Genomic DNA, 14,033 nt, shown 5'->3' on the forward strand with positions numbered 1-14,033 from the left:
TCTCTCTTAATCATTAACCCACAAGTATTAATTTAAGTATTTACATGTGATCTTGGCTCACATGTAGAATGTCCAGACCTATTACTCTTTCTGTGACTACATGGTGTCTCCCTGGCAGCTCACTCTCTGCCTCCTCTCCCCAGAATTCTCATCTGGTAGCTCCACCTATACTTTCTTCCTGGCTACCGGCCAACCAGTGTTTTCTTCATCAACCAATAAGAGAAACATACATACAGGACATTTAACATAGATCACCAGACCATAAATCCTGTTATGTACATAACTGAGGCCAAAGAGAAGTTTCCAAAGTAGTCTTTCTAATTTACACTCTTAAAAACAGAATATGAGACTTCCAGAAAATGTTTGTTTGTTTCTATCACCATTAAAAGGTTATATCTTCTAAGGGGAGAATGGTGAATTAGCCAGGGCAATGCTGAACTTCTCACCCTGGTGGTTAGAAAAGGAAAGAATTGACTGGTGGACCACCCCTACAGGCCCAGATCCAGGGCCAACACTTGGCCCTCTACACTATCCACTACATCTGTGATCTGCTGGAGCAAGTGAAGGAATCTGACTCACAGACCCAAAACTGCAGGATCTCCACAACACAGAGAAACAACAGGATATCCAGGAAGAATCCTAGTGAAACCCAGAATCTATAGTATAGTAGAAACCAGAAGCCTTGAGCCAGACCAATGACTCTTTGCAATGAACACTTGCAAGTAAAGATATGGACAAAGAAACTCATTGCATTATACTAAAGCTTCCATGATGAGATTTTTTAATTATTCCCCTTTTTATTTTTTCCTTAAATTTTGTTTTAATGGGTGGGGCTGCAGAAGTGGATGATGGAAGTAAAGGGACAAGGAAATGAATGGGATCAAGATGCATGCTCTAAAAGATACATAGAATAAATAAAAAGGAAGGGGGTTATCTTTATTTTTTTCTCAGATTAATATTATCTAAAGTTTAATTCTATAAACAATTTGTATTTTCTAATGCTGCAATGAAACACTAACCAAAACAATCTTTGGGGAAGAAAGAGTTTATTTGGCTTACATTTCCCTGTCACAACTCATTATAGACTTAACCATATGCCAATATAATGCTAACAATTCCTCAACCAAAGTTCCTTCTTCCCAGGTGGTTCTAGTGAATAATTTCAATTTTTATAATACCCAAAAGTGTTGGCCATTCTCAGGACATATTCTGATATGAGCTCCTCTATCTGTCATATTTTTTACTTAGCTTAACAAAAATACTTATGAATTCATTTTGTGAAGTCATCCTTAAACTGGTAGAAAAGTCAAATAAGGGGGAAAATTATAGGCAAATATTTCTGATAAAGGAGATGAAAAACTCCTTAACATAGTACCCAAAATAAAGATGACTTTAACTATAAGATATGAAAAGAGAGCTGTTACAGCAGATAGTAATGAAACCCATAGGGTTGTTAGAGAATTCTTGAAAATCTGTATTCCAACAAGTTGAGGAAAAAAACTAGAATAAACTAATAAATTATTAGGCCATATACTATGTACCAAAATTAAACCCAGAAGACATAAAAACTTAACCAGATCAATAATGAACAATGAAATTAAAGCAGTAATGATGCAATGATGGTTGAGTCAGGGAAAGAACAGAGGCGAGCAAAAGAAAAAAAAATGAGATATGATAATAGACCCATTTTAGGCTTTAAGAGAAATTGGATACTAGGGAAATGTCCGGAGATAAGCAACACTGGAGAGGCTACCTTAAATGCACTTCCGCGATAATGAGATTGATGACTACCTTATATGCTATCCTAGAAACTTCATCTAGTAGCTAATGGAAGCAAAGCAGACACCCACAGCTAAAATCTGAGCCAAACTCTTGGAATCCAGTTGCAGAGAGGGAAGAGTGATGAGCAAAGGGGTAAGACCAGGCTGGAGAAACTCTCAAAAACAGCTGACCTAAACAAGGGGAAGCTCATGGACCCCAGTCTGATAGCTTGAAAATCTGCATAGGACCGATCCAGACCCCCTGAATGTGGGTGTTAGGAGGACTGGGCAGTCTATGCGGCCTCTGGTAGTGGATCAGTATTTTATCCCTAGTATACAAATGAACTTTGGGAGCCCATCATGCATGGAGGGATACTTTCTCAGCCTAGACACATGGAGGAGGGCCTAGGCCCTGCTCCAAATGATATGACAGATTTTGAAGATTCCCCATGCCAGGCCTCACCCTCCCTGGGGAGCAGAAAGGGAATGGAAGGGGGATTGGTGGGAGGGGCAGGGGAATAAGGGAAGATTTGGGAACTGGAATTGACATTTAAAACAAGCTTGTTTCAAATTTAAATTTAAAAAAAAATTATCAAAAACAAGAATATCTCATTTAAACAAGACTAAGGGCTGCTAAATTCCATCAGAACTTTAAGAAATAACTGATACCAAAAGTCCTTAAGTTACTCCATAAACAGAGTATCATCAAACTCATTTTATGAGCCCAATGTTACATGAAAAAAGAAAATTACGGGCCAATTTTCATGATAAACATAGGTGCAAATTTCCTTAACAAAATATTTACAAATCAAATTCCAAACATATTTAAAAAGCTCATGTATCATGAAAATTTAGCTCAATATATTCTGAAAAAATTGTTGAGAATAGATTTTTAAATAGTCTCAAAATTAAATAGAAATACACAAGGCAGTGTATATATTAATTACCTTAATGTAGACATTCTGTATTTCATATATATTATAAAACATCACACTGTACATATTGTACTATTGTATAATAGTACAAATTGTACTATTATACAATTTTATTAATCAATAAACAAATCCTAAAAGAGTTCAGTAAGAGAAGAGGGCACTGAAGGTCTAGGTCCCTAACCAAACTTTTAAATCTCTTATTTCTCCTCAGCAAACATTAAGTCAGATTCAGAGGCTTAAAGCTATTTCAGTGTGGAGCCTTGTGTTGAACGTGTGGTCCTCAGATTAAAAGCATCAGCCTCCCTGAGAAGCATGATTACAAAAGAAACACTGAGTGTCCAGCCTCAGATCTAGTAGTCACATGTTCATTCAGCCTGATCCTTGAGAATAACTGTCCCCTTCACTGGGGTATCAATGTGAAACTAACAAGCTCTGTACAAAGACAGACAAAGATGCCACATTTTACTGATTGTAGAACTTTGCTCACATCCAGAACCCAGAGGCATCCTTGGTCAAGGCATATGAACCTACAAGATGGTGACCCATTCACTTGTCAGGCATCTGTCTAACTCCCACTCAGACTTTATACTTGCATGACAAAAGACCAGACTTTAGCAGGACAGCATAAGAAACACTTTTAATAAAATGTTTTTGAAGTTGTTGACAAGATTTTATAGAAATAGAAAGTGATATTTTCTTCTCCACAAAAAACGCATGCCAAGAACCCCAGAGGATGATCAAAATCATGGATGGTACTGAATGCTATACATTGTACATACATACCTGTCACAAGGTTATATTTATAAATTAGATATAGTAGTAGTTACTAGAAATATTATTAATAGTAACTAATAATACCATAGAATAATTAAAGAAGTATAGATGAATGACAGCTATGCGAATGTTCTTTCTCTCTGTTCATTACTTTTTTATGATGAGCCTATGCACTAATGGTATAATGGTTAATACTGTTGTCAACCTTGGATTGTGACACAATTGAGAAATCAAACAGAAAGAGAAGGCAGCTGTAGTACCTGAGAATTCAAGAGCTGCTAACTACACATTTTCCTCCAAATTCCTCATGAAGTTACCCCCTTGTTTCCATTACCCCCAAAAGACTTGTCTTGGGAAAGAATGGCTTACTGTCATTCTTGCTTTATTCCAGAGTAAGGAAAAATAGAAAGTAATATTTGGTACATTAAGCCTACCTGGTAGAAAGATGTGCATCAAACCTAATGTGTACCATCTGTTCAAATAGTTTTGTCCCAGTAGAGAAAAGAGAGGGGACTGATTGAGAACGTGTACATGCTTTAATAAACCAAAGGATGTGTGAATCAGGAGTGTATGTCTGTGTACTGTGTGTGTGTTAATGTACTAAGTGTATTTGTTTGTTTTTTGCATGTAGGTGTAAAGGTGTTTAAACCTATGTGTGTGTATGTGTGTGTATGAGAGAGGGGGGAGTGAGAGAGATATCTTTCTCTAACAGCCATCTGTGATGCTTATTGAAATCTAAGTTAGTGATGGACAGTTGAAGAATGTGATAGATACTTCAATTCTTTAATGAGTATCAGTGGTATTATTTATTTTATTTTTCACAATTATTATTTTATTAGTACTGACTCGGTTAAGATATAGAAAGTAGATGAGTAGGTGAGTGATGCATAAGCCTCAGTAAGTACACATTTAAATTCTAGGCTCTGTCCTTGCTCCTGCACTGCCAGAGACTCCAAGAGAGCAAGAGGTCATAGCTAAACAGGGTTAGCACTCACAATGGCAAGTTAAGCACAGGTCACATCCCTGACTGACTGATAGACTGACTCAAAAACTCAACAAAACCTTTGCTCTTTGGTTGAGCTTTCTTGTCAGAAGATAGAGTTCAATGGGTCTACACTAAAGAGCAATTTCTCAGCAACTAGCTTGAACTGAGTGTCAAAACAGTGAAATCCACAGGCTCTAGTGCAGGAGGGTAAATATGGGAGCCTTGGGGAGGAGCCAAGGACCAGGACACAGCAGGCATGAGATCAAGAGCAGTTGGAAAGCCAATTTCTTTCTTTAGAAGTGAGCTTCTCAAAACATGACATGCTTGGAGGAAAGCTTGTTTGGAGTGAGCATCTTCACACCTGACTTGAATTGCATTCAAAAATAAAGAATTTCAACTTAGAACAGATTCCACCAAAGAGGTAAGGAAGCCCCTACAGTCAAAGAATATGAGGCCCAGCCATCAGAATCTGCTCCTGGAGAAGTCAGAATCATCTACTTTAAGCCCATTTTGAGCCATTTTAAAATACAACTTTTTTCACATTTTAAATTAAGACGATTGTGCATTTCCCAAACCTATTCATTAGACCTCATGTATAGGCTTATATTTGATAAGCATTGCTTTTCAAAATTTAAAAATCTATGGTAAATAATATATGGCTTAGATAAAATAATGTATTGAAATTGGCACAATGCATTGTAGTTAGGTAGATAATAGTACTATTACCCATTTGACTCTAGTCCAAATTTGCCTAAAGGTCAACATCCACTTATATAGTTGGAATGATCCCCAAAGCCACACATCTGGACCTTAAATTTTTTCTTGCTGCAAATGTTTCTGACTTAGTTTTTTCTTCAGCTGCCCCTTCACAGATGCTCAAGTCTCTGTGAAGCAGAAAATAATGGAGGTGGCCCCTGAAACATTGTCCTCCTGGATCTCATTGAAACCAGGACATTAGCAAGCATCAACTTCCTAAGTGGCCCTCTGGGTCCCTCTAGGTCCCTTGTACTGCTTATCCCAGTTCAAGCAAATTTTCAAGAACCATATGCAGGATTTGAAGTATCCAGTTGAATCCCATACTCTTTTTATTGATAAGCCCTATCATTTTGAGTCTGACATGGTGAAATGAAATAATTTTAAGCCAAATTTCTGAGGTTTGAGAATATTTAAGCTAAAACATGCTACCAGAACTAAACCTATAGGGAAAAGTAAACTAGATCATGAATTAATAACCCAAGGATAATGGCAGACACATTTTGGGAGTTACTTACAATCAGAATGTGGGATGTGTTCCCCAAGTGGTACCTCAGTTTTATTACCTATCCCTGGTATCTTCCACCATGACTCTAATTGCCTGTTTTTTATTGTCACATTATTCCTTCTAAAATTTGAAACACGGTTCTTCTTTTTCCATGAAAAACTTTTATTATCAAATATATTTCTGAATATTCTTATATCTTAAATTTTATATATACTAAAGCTGGTAGAAACTGGTTCAGTGTCTTCATTCGTTCAGCTCATTCATTCACTCATTTAGTGGGTAATTCATGATTCCTTTTATGTGGCAGATACCACTTGTTCTAGTTAGATACAGAGTAAGGTGTTCAAAAGAAAGGGGACATTCGAGTTTTTATAGCACTTTGTTCCCAACATGCCATTTAATGCCATTATTAAACAAAACTCAGTAGGCAAGTGTGCTTATCTGATGGGAGATGTCATTCTGTAAATATGTTTCTCTTATTGGTTAATGAATAAAACCCTATTAGCCAATAGGAAAGCAAGATAGGCAGGACTAGGAGACAAGGAGGATTCTGGGAGAGGTAGGAGGAGACTCAACATATAGGAACTTGAGAGAGCAGAACTCCAGACCCTCTCTCTGGTAAGATAAGACCACATGGAAATACTTAGATTGATAGAAATGGGTTAATATTTAAGACAGAGCTAGCCAATAAGAAACGCTAGTAACAGGCCAACAGCTTTTTATCTAATACAGAGTCTCTGTGTGTTATTTGGGGCTGGTGTGGCTCTGAGACCAGGCTGGCAGGTAAACACCACCTGAAATACAAGCTAGAATGTTATTATTGTTAAAATTTCATAGCCAATTGTGAAATGACAAACATATGATATCCGTAAGCATTTAAAATGGTGACAGAAATTTAAAAGTTTTGGGAACACTGGATGGATTTGAGTGGCCCCTATAAACAGTACTTCACAGACAGTTTTCCTTCCACATGAGAAGAGTTCCATTGATTCCAATAGGATCCTATAATTATATGTTCTTAGTCAGTATCAGGAAACTTCAAACACCAGAGAATCTCCCACAGCTATGCAATAAGAGTGTGGGAACCGGTTTGCCAAATGTTAATCTTCTCTAGGTTGCCATGTAATCAGACACCCTAGTTACCAGCTTTACAGCATTAAAACCTCAGTATTCAGTATCTAGTGCAACATCCTCTAACTAGACACAGTTTCTATCCAACATTCAAGACCAGTGAGCACTCAGGCATGTGAAAACAATATATTCAGATCTGTCTGCAAACAGAAAAGATGTTTCCCCATTATCTATTGTCATTGGTGTATCTTAGTGAAATTACTGATAACAACTTTTCATTAAAAGGAAACATGCCAGAGTTGCTCAGCAAAGCAGTAAATGCTGAGACTATTATAAATGTACAAAAGCTGGATTAGATAGTGGAGCATCACGGGGCCTGCTCTATAAACTCTCCTTCCAAAGAGCAAACTAAGTAAATAGAAGCAATGGGTTCACCATCTGTGAAAGAAATTACTTTAAAAAAAATACCATATTGCAAGAATCTGTATACAGGGACCTCATATTTTAAATGTGTACACAAATGACTTACTGTGGCAAACAAGATCCATGGATTACATTAAACTGGAGGCAGGAGACACAAGTCAGTAAGTTATCACAGTCCCCAATATCAGACAGCCAAGGAAGATTTACATTATTATGTACCATGTGTGAGCCTGGAAGATGGAGGGTGTAGATAGGTAAATAAATGTTAAATACTGCACCTGGTGAACAAGAAATATTGGAAGTGAATTTGAGATCAAGGGAGGATCACAGCAGTGTAACAATGAGGATGCATTAGATGTATCAGATGTATCACACCAAAGACTGTCAGGAATGTTTCAGAAAGGCCCCAGTTTTCTCTAAGAGAGTTTCAGTGTGTTAAGGGTAGGCCAGTGTCCAGCAACTAGATGGCCGACCCAAAACCAATTCAAAGGGGTCTTTAAAGGTTCTTTGTCTCATAATGTTAAGTCGGGCATGTTTGTTTCCTTCCTACCTTACAGTCTTCCTTTGTTATGGCTTCCAGTTTTGAGGTTTTGTGAGATTCCTGCATGTATGAAATGTGCTTCTGTGTCTATCTGCATTTCTTGTGCTTTTTCTTTGGTTCTTTTTCGTATTTGGTTGTTTTTGTCACATTGTAAATTGTTTACTTCTGATTTAACTTATTATTATACCTTAGATGCCTGTTTGTTTTCTAATGAGAGACAGTGAGGCACTGGATCCAGAAGGAAAGGGAAGCAGCAAGGAATGGGGATAAGTGGGCAAACTGTAATCAGAATACACTGTATGAAAAAAATCTATTTCCAATAAAAGAAAAGAGATGTTAAAATACACATGCAAACTATTTTGTATAAATATAGTGTCTGTTCAGGTAACAATTGTACTTTTATCTTTGAAACTCAAAAATATCCTCTGCTGTTGTTATTCAGTCACAAAGGAAGAAAACCAGAAGACAAATGCTGTTTTACATTTTTAGAGAAAGGTAAAATAATATGTCTTAAATCCCAGAGCTATTTTTAAATTACAAAAGCAAGACCCCAAAAAAAAATCTTCTTCTCCTGAACTCTTCAAATAATAAAAAGATTGCCTCACAGACAGACAAGCCAAAGTAGAATCATTAAGACATATGAGTGTAAAGAGATAGGAAGAAAGTTTGGCTTCTAGCTAATAGAACTGTGGAGAGAGGGAAGCTGGGACAGGGGAAGGGGTGGGACCTTCTGAGGTCTTAGAACCAAACCTAAGATCTGTGTGCAGATGTGGAATGCAGAGATCACTCTGCCACTACAAAACACTCTCCCTTGCCTCAATTCTAAAATTTAGTCAGTAATTAAGAATTAATAACTTCCAGGAAGGTGACTTTGACACATTTCTTGTCTTCTTCTGGAAAAAAAAAAAAAAAAAAGCAAAACTACCTTCAGAGTTTCCAGATTTTCTACCCAAGGCTGTGTTCAGTCTCAGAGACAGATCTGAACCTTGAAAGTTACATCAATTACATGAGCACTCACTTTCTGGCAAGCAAGCAACATGAGCAGATCTCCTGCAGTCACCCAGTAACTCCCCATGTCACCAGAGATCACAAAAATCTCAAGGAATGAAGGACATACCTTGTTAGATGACAAGAAGAGATAACTGCAAGCTATGGAAGTTTTATGATTGGGGAGCATAAATAAAAACCAAAAGAAATAGAGCTAAGAAAGTATTTTACACATTAAAAGAAGTCTATAATTGCCTTCCACGAAAGACTGTCAAAGGCAAAAAACGGGACCATTTACAAAGCAATTAGGTGTTATCCTGGGGAAAACATAGCATTAAAAGGAAGATTACAGACAATGGTTCAAAGCATTTTTCTTGTGCCCTGTAGGGCCCTTAGCTTGAAATGTGCAATTGAAGAGTTGACCTAAGAGGGATATCTGATGAGATTCACTCCTGTAACTGCTGATGGCAAGTTCATTACAGCCCACCTCCACTGCTTATTGAAGACCGACAGTGCCCCCAAACATAACTGGATGTTTTCTCCCATAAGAATTCTAGTATCCCTGTCAGTCATTGACCAGTGACAAATTGAGGACAAAAAGCATTTCATAGAAATCTCAAGGACAAGCAAACTAAGTGGAGGAGAGTTGATTGCAAATATAAAGATCTGGGTGGTAAAGGAAGCAAAGAAGTAAACCAGGAGATCTCTCCCTGACAGCATTTACCTGGAAGCCAGCTCCTTTGTTCTCCTCTGGGAGCTTTTCATCTTTTTAGATAAAGGTTCTTATGTATGAGTCATTGGTTTAAAGTATTTACTGCTTGGCTCACCTGAGACTTCTGACCTGGATCTCCAACCATGAATTGCATCCTATAATGAGGATGCTGCTTCTTGTTCTTACTCCCTGGAGACTATTCATTCCTTTGCCTTGAATTGCTTTTTTCGACCCTTTTCTTTGTGTTTTGTCTTCTATTGTGATAAATCACCATTGCTGCTGTATCCCATGCTGTACATGTATTCCAAACATGGGACCAAAGCAATGTTCTCTCAGTTGTCATCTGTATAAGATTACCAACTCCAGCTTTCAGGATGGGTAGGATACTGTTTTAAGATAAGGGTACCAGCGTACCTAGAAACTGAAGCCATGCAATAGCAGAAAGTATTATGCTGGATTATGATTAGGAAGATCGAAGTGTAAAAGGAAATCAAACAGATGTACCATACAGGTATGAGTGGATATAGCTGTATTATTCAATAAATAAGACATTTATAGAACAATAATGAATATTAAGTATAGACTGCTTAGATCTCAACACCAACAGCTTTGGTCTACAACAATTTACTTGTTTTTCACAGCTCCAGTGTTTCCATTTCTAAAATAGGCAGGATAGTAGCATACAGTAATAAAACTAGGTTAGATAATCTGAACATCTTAGCACTATGCAAAATATATTGTTAAGAAGTCAACTAGACTGACACAGTGGTTTATGACTCTAGTCCCGGCACTTGGGACGCTGAAGAAGGAGAATTGCCAGGAACTGCAATTCAGCCTGGACTATGAAGTAAGAAGTCATAGATAGAATAAATGAGCAGAAAACTAAGTCTCACAGTGGTTAAGGGATATCTTTAAACAACCTTGTAAAGGCAGACCTATCTAAAATGGATTCTCCAAGGAGCATGCATCATGTTTATAAACAGAATGACAGAGTTTATACCATGTGTCACTGCAATTGTCAATATCGATGAACACAGGCAGGAAGGGAATCTTTAAACTGGGATTAGTTCAGAGAGCAGGCAACCTGAGAAGACAGGATTAACATCTCAAACCTGCCTTCCCTCCCATCTCCAACCATCACACCTGCTAGGGAATGGGAAGAAAGAATGTTTCCAAAGATTAGCACTTTCCCCTCACTCCCCTCTTTCAACAGCTGGGTTTACACCCTGCCAGGGCCACTGGACTTTACATTCCTCCACTGTACCACTTGGCTTACATGTTAGCCCAGAACTAGGTGTTTATTAGCAGTGTATCCATGGTTGTTTACAATGTATACTCCCTGTAACATGAAGGACAAATGTGCTATGGAATAAAAGTGACCATCTGTCTCCAAGAATCCTCCATCAGGCTCACCTATAGGACATGTTAAACACCCCTGGAGGATCTGACTGAACAGGTGAGGCCCAAGAATTTATATTTTAAACAAGTTCTTCTGCTAATGTTGCATCTGTACAGGGGACTTCATGCTGAGAGATGAAATTCCAGCAAACAAAGGGCTGATCCATGGTATGGCCACCCCATTGCACCTGGGATACTAACTCCATGGAGAAATACCCAGTTCTCAAGGCATAAAAGATGTCTTTTTTAATCAGCCATGAATATTGCTATTCAGTTTTAAAGGTTGAAAAAGACTGAGATATTCTCTAGGGCAAAGAAATCATTTGTACTTACATAAGAGTTGAGTCAATTCTGGTCAATCATTGATTGACCATATTAACAAGCAGATTTTAAATCTATCCAAACACTTTGGAATTAGAACAATATATTCTGTCCTGCCCTTCAAATTTAATGTGCAAAATGGTTTGCCAGACCTAAATGAAACAGAAACATAGGGAAGTAGGTAATGGGTCAGGAAATTAAATCCATAATAAAGGTGTCAATTTCAACACTCCCTATTCTTAATCTAGATTTCAGTAATAGCCATTAGTTACCAGTAATTTTCTTTTCTTTTAGGGCCAGACATTTATTTCTTGTGCGTGTAGGATGGTTCACAAACACAAGGCCTTGGTATGGTGGGAGAGGGGAAGGAGTATCCTTGGCTTCAAGAGTGAGTGTGCACAGAGAAGGGAAAGGGTAGTGATTTCACTCTCCTGCCCTTGCTAGGACCTGAAGGGACAGACTCAATTTCACTCCTTCTACCCCTTAGCCAGAAAGCCACCTTGATAACACATTTCATTGTCATCATTATAGTAAGTGGTAAGAGACTGGCCTGTCCCATTATAGGGAGGTACAGTGTGGATTAGGACATAATATGGGGCAAGTGACATCATCAGAAGCAAATGACTGGTGGGAGCAGTTACTAAGTTTCTGGCAAACTAGTTCTGGCTTAGCAGAGGTGTAGGGGAGATGGATGGTGTTTATTGCTTGGCATTGACATGCCCACAAATTCAGGCTTGAAAGAAGCATCACCACACGGAAGCCATCACATCAGGCTGGCTTGCTAGCTCTTTGCAGGTTGCTCCAGTCATACAACCTCCATAAATGATGAAGGTGCTCGGAGCCACAGCATTAGAGACATTGGATTTCAGCCATCCCCATATATTTCTGTATACTTCTTGGGCCTATTGAGGTGTTGTATGTAGTCTTGCTGATATCAAGGACCCATACAGATTCATAGGCCAGGAATTTGTTTCAGTCCTTCACATTATCTGTAATGCTCTTGATTTGCTACAAAACAACCTTCTTGGTATTGCCAGCTTCATTTTTATCTAACATTTTCCCCAATACAGGGGATCACTCTGTAGTGATATCTTTCTTGCACAAATAAAGCTTGTCTTGGGGTCAGAGAATTGAGCTTGCCACTAGCTAAGCATAGAGGTCTGGAGGTCTGTACAGACAGACAGGTAGTGAAGTACCTGGGAAGAAACAGGATATAAGCAGGGAGAAAAGGGAAATCACTCTCTTCTCTGCAGAGACGCTTAGCAGGTAAGGTAGCTGTGGCTTGCTTCTTCTCTCTGATCTCTCAGCATTCCCCTCTATGTCTAACTTTGGCCTTTTATTATCTAGGCCAATTAAGAACTCCCTTTACATCATTCCAAGTCCCTCTGCTAGGGCATGGGTCACTTTCCACCAAATAAACTCATCTGATTCCCCAAAGACGTGCCTTCTCCTCCAGTGCCACAGCACTACCCATGTGGCTCCTAAGTCTTTGGTCATGCTAGGGATGATCTCCCTAGAGAAGGCCCCATTGGGTTACTTTGTAGCAGTTCTGTGTATGCTCAGTATACAGAGAATCTTAGAATCTAGCTTCCACCTACCAAGGCCGATGTAAATGGAGAGGAGTGCACAAACACCTCAGTGTGTGCCAGCACCTTGGCCATATTCTCCCATGCACTTCTTCATCCCTCCCATTCATCTTCCAGTAGCCCCTCCCTCCCACCAAGGAAGAATTTTGGGATGGTGCCATTGTGCTAAGGCTAATTCAAGATCAGTTGTGTTCCATTATTAATAAGTGTTTAATAAGAATCTTATGACTTCTTCTAAGTACTCTCTATTCATTATCCATCTAATCTCAAAAACACAAGCTATACAATAAAGTATCAAAAACAAACTCAAAGTTTATGTTTATGTTTTTCCACAAGTTAAAAAGAAGCCTAGTTTAAATGGGATGAAGTAATTAATGGTCTCCTTTAAACATTTGACCTCAGGTTCTAGGAAAGAACGAGGCCTTTCCTATCACCCAATGCCTTTTATTTTAAATATTATTCAGAACACAATCTCTGACATGAGTCATCTCAAGAATTACTACAGAAAAGTCTGATGAAGGAACTAGAAGACCTCATCCACAGTGGCCATATAGTTGATCAGCATTCTGTCCTGTTGCATGCCAAGGCTTCCAGTAAGCATCAAAGGTCATAAAAAGGAGTGTGCAATGCCACAGTGAAAAGATGCATTTCTTGTCTCCAGTAAATGTGTCTTTTGTAGTAATGACATAGTGAATCAAGGTTGAAAATTAATGGATGCCTGGAGAAATTTTAGTGTCTTCGAACTTCAAATCACTAGTAAAACCTTTAAAAGCAGAGCCTCTTACACAGTCTTCTGGTCTTGTTATGCCGCAAATAATAAGTGGATTGTATGTTTCTCCTGACTCTTTGTACCTAAATCTACTAGACTGACCCATGATTCTTCAATCCTTAACTCAAGCCTTGGCTCTTTTGGGTAAGATCATATTTAATGAACTGCAACCTCACAGAGAAAATGAAATACATGACTTAAGAGAATGACATTTCATCTCTACTTTGTTAATCAAATTCCTTTGATTATCTGAGTTTTTTTTTTTCTTTTTTTCTGAGTTTATTTTTTAGGTAGACAGATACTTGGAGAGAACATTTTTGTTGGTAGCAGTTTAGTTTTTTCTTAACCAAAGCTCAAACCACATCTTGTTTTCATCCTTGAAAACAAATTGATTAGCCTTCTATCATGTAATAAATACATGTTGCTACTCTTTATGAAACCTATTTATATGCATATCATTCAACACACATTTTTTTAAGTCAAGACCACTGAGACCTAAGAGAAAAAGGT

At 38.2% G+C, this 14,033-nt stretch overlaps 1 pseudogene; it reads right to left on the bottom strand.

Annotated features, from left to right (window-relative positions):
- Positions 1-11,835: 11,835 nt before the first annotated feature.
- LOC127229118 (triosephosphate isomerase-like) lies at positions 11,836-12,915 on the bottom strand (annotated as a pseudogene).
- Between the last annotated feature and the right edge of the window lie 1,118 nt (positions 12,916-14,033).

This window comes from Phodopus roborovskii, unplaced genomic scaffold (assembly GCF_943737965.1).
Source record: "Phodopus roborovskii unplaced genomic scaffold, PHOROB, whole genome shotgun sequence".
In the NCBI taxonomy this organism is placed as follows: domain Eukaryota; kingdom Metazoa; phylum Chordata; class Mammalia; order Rodentia; family Cricetidae; genus Phodopus; species Phodopus roborovskii.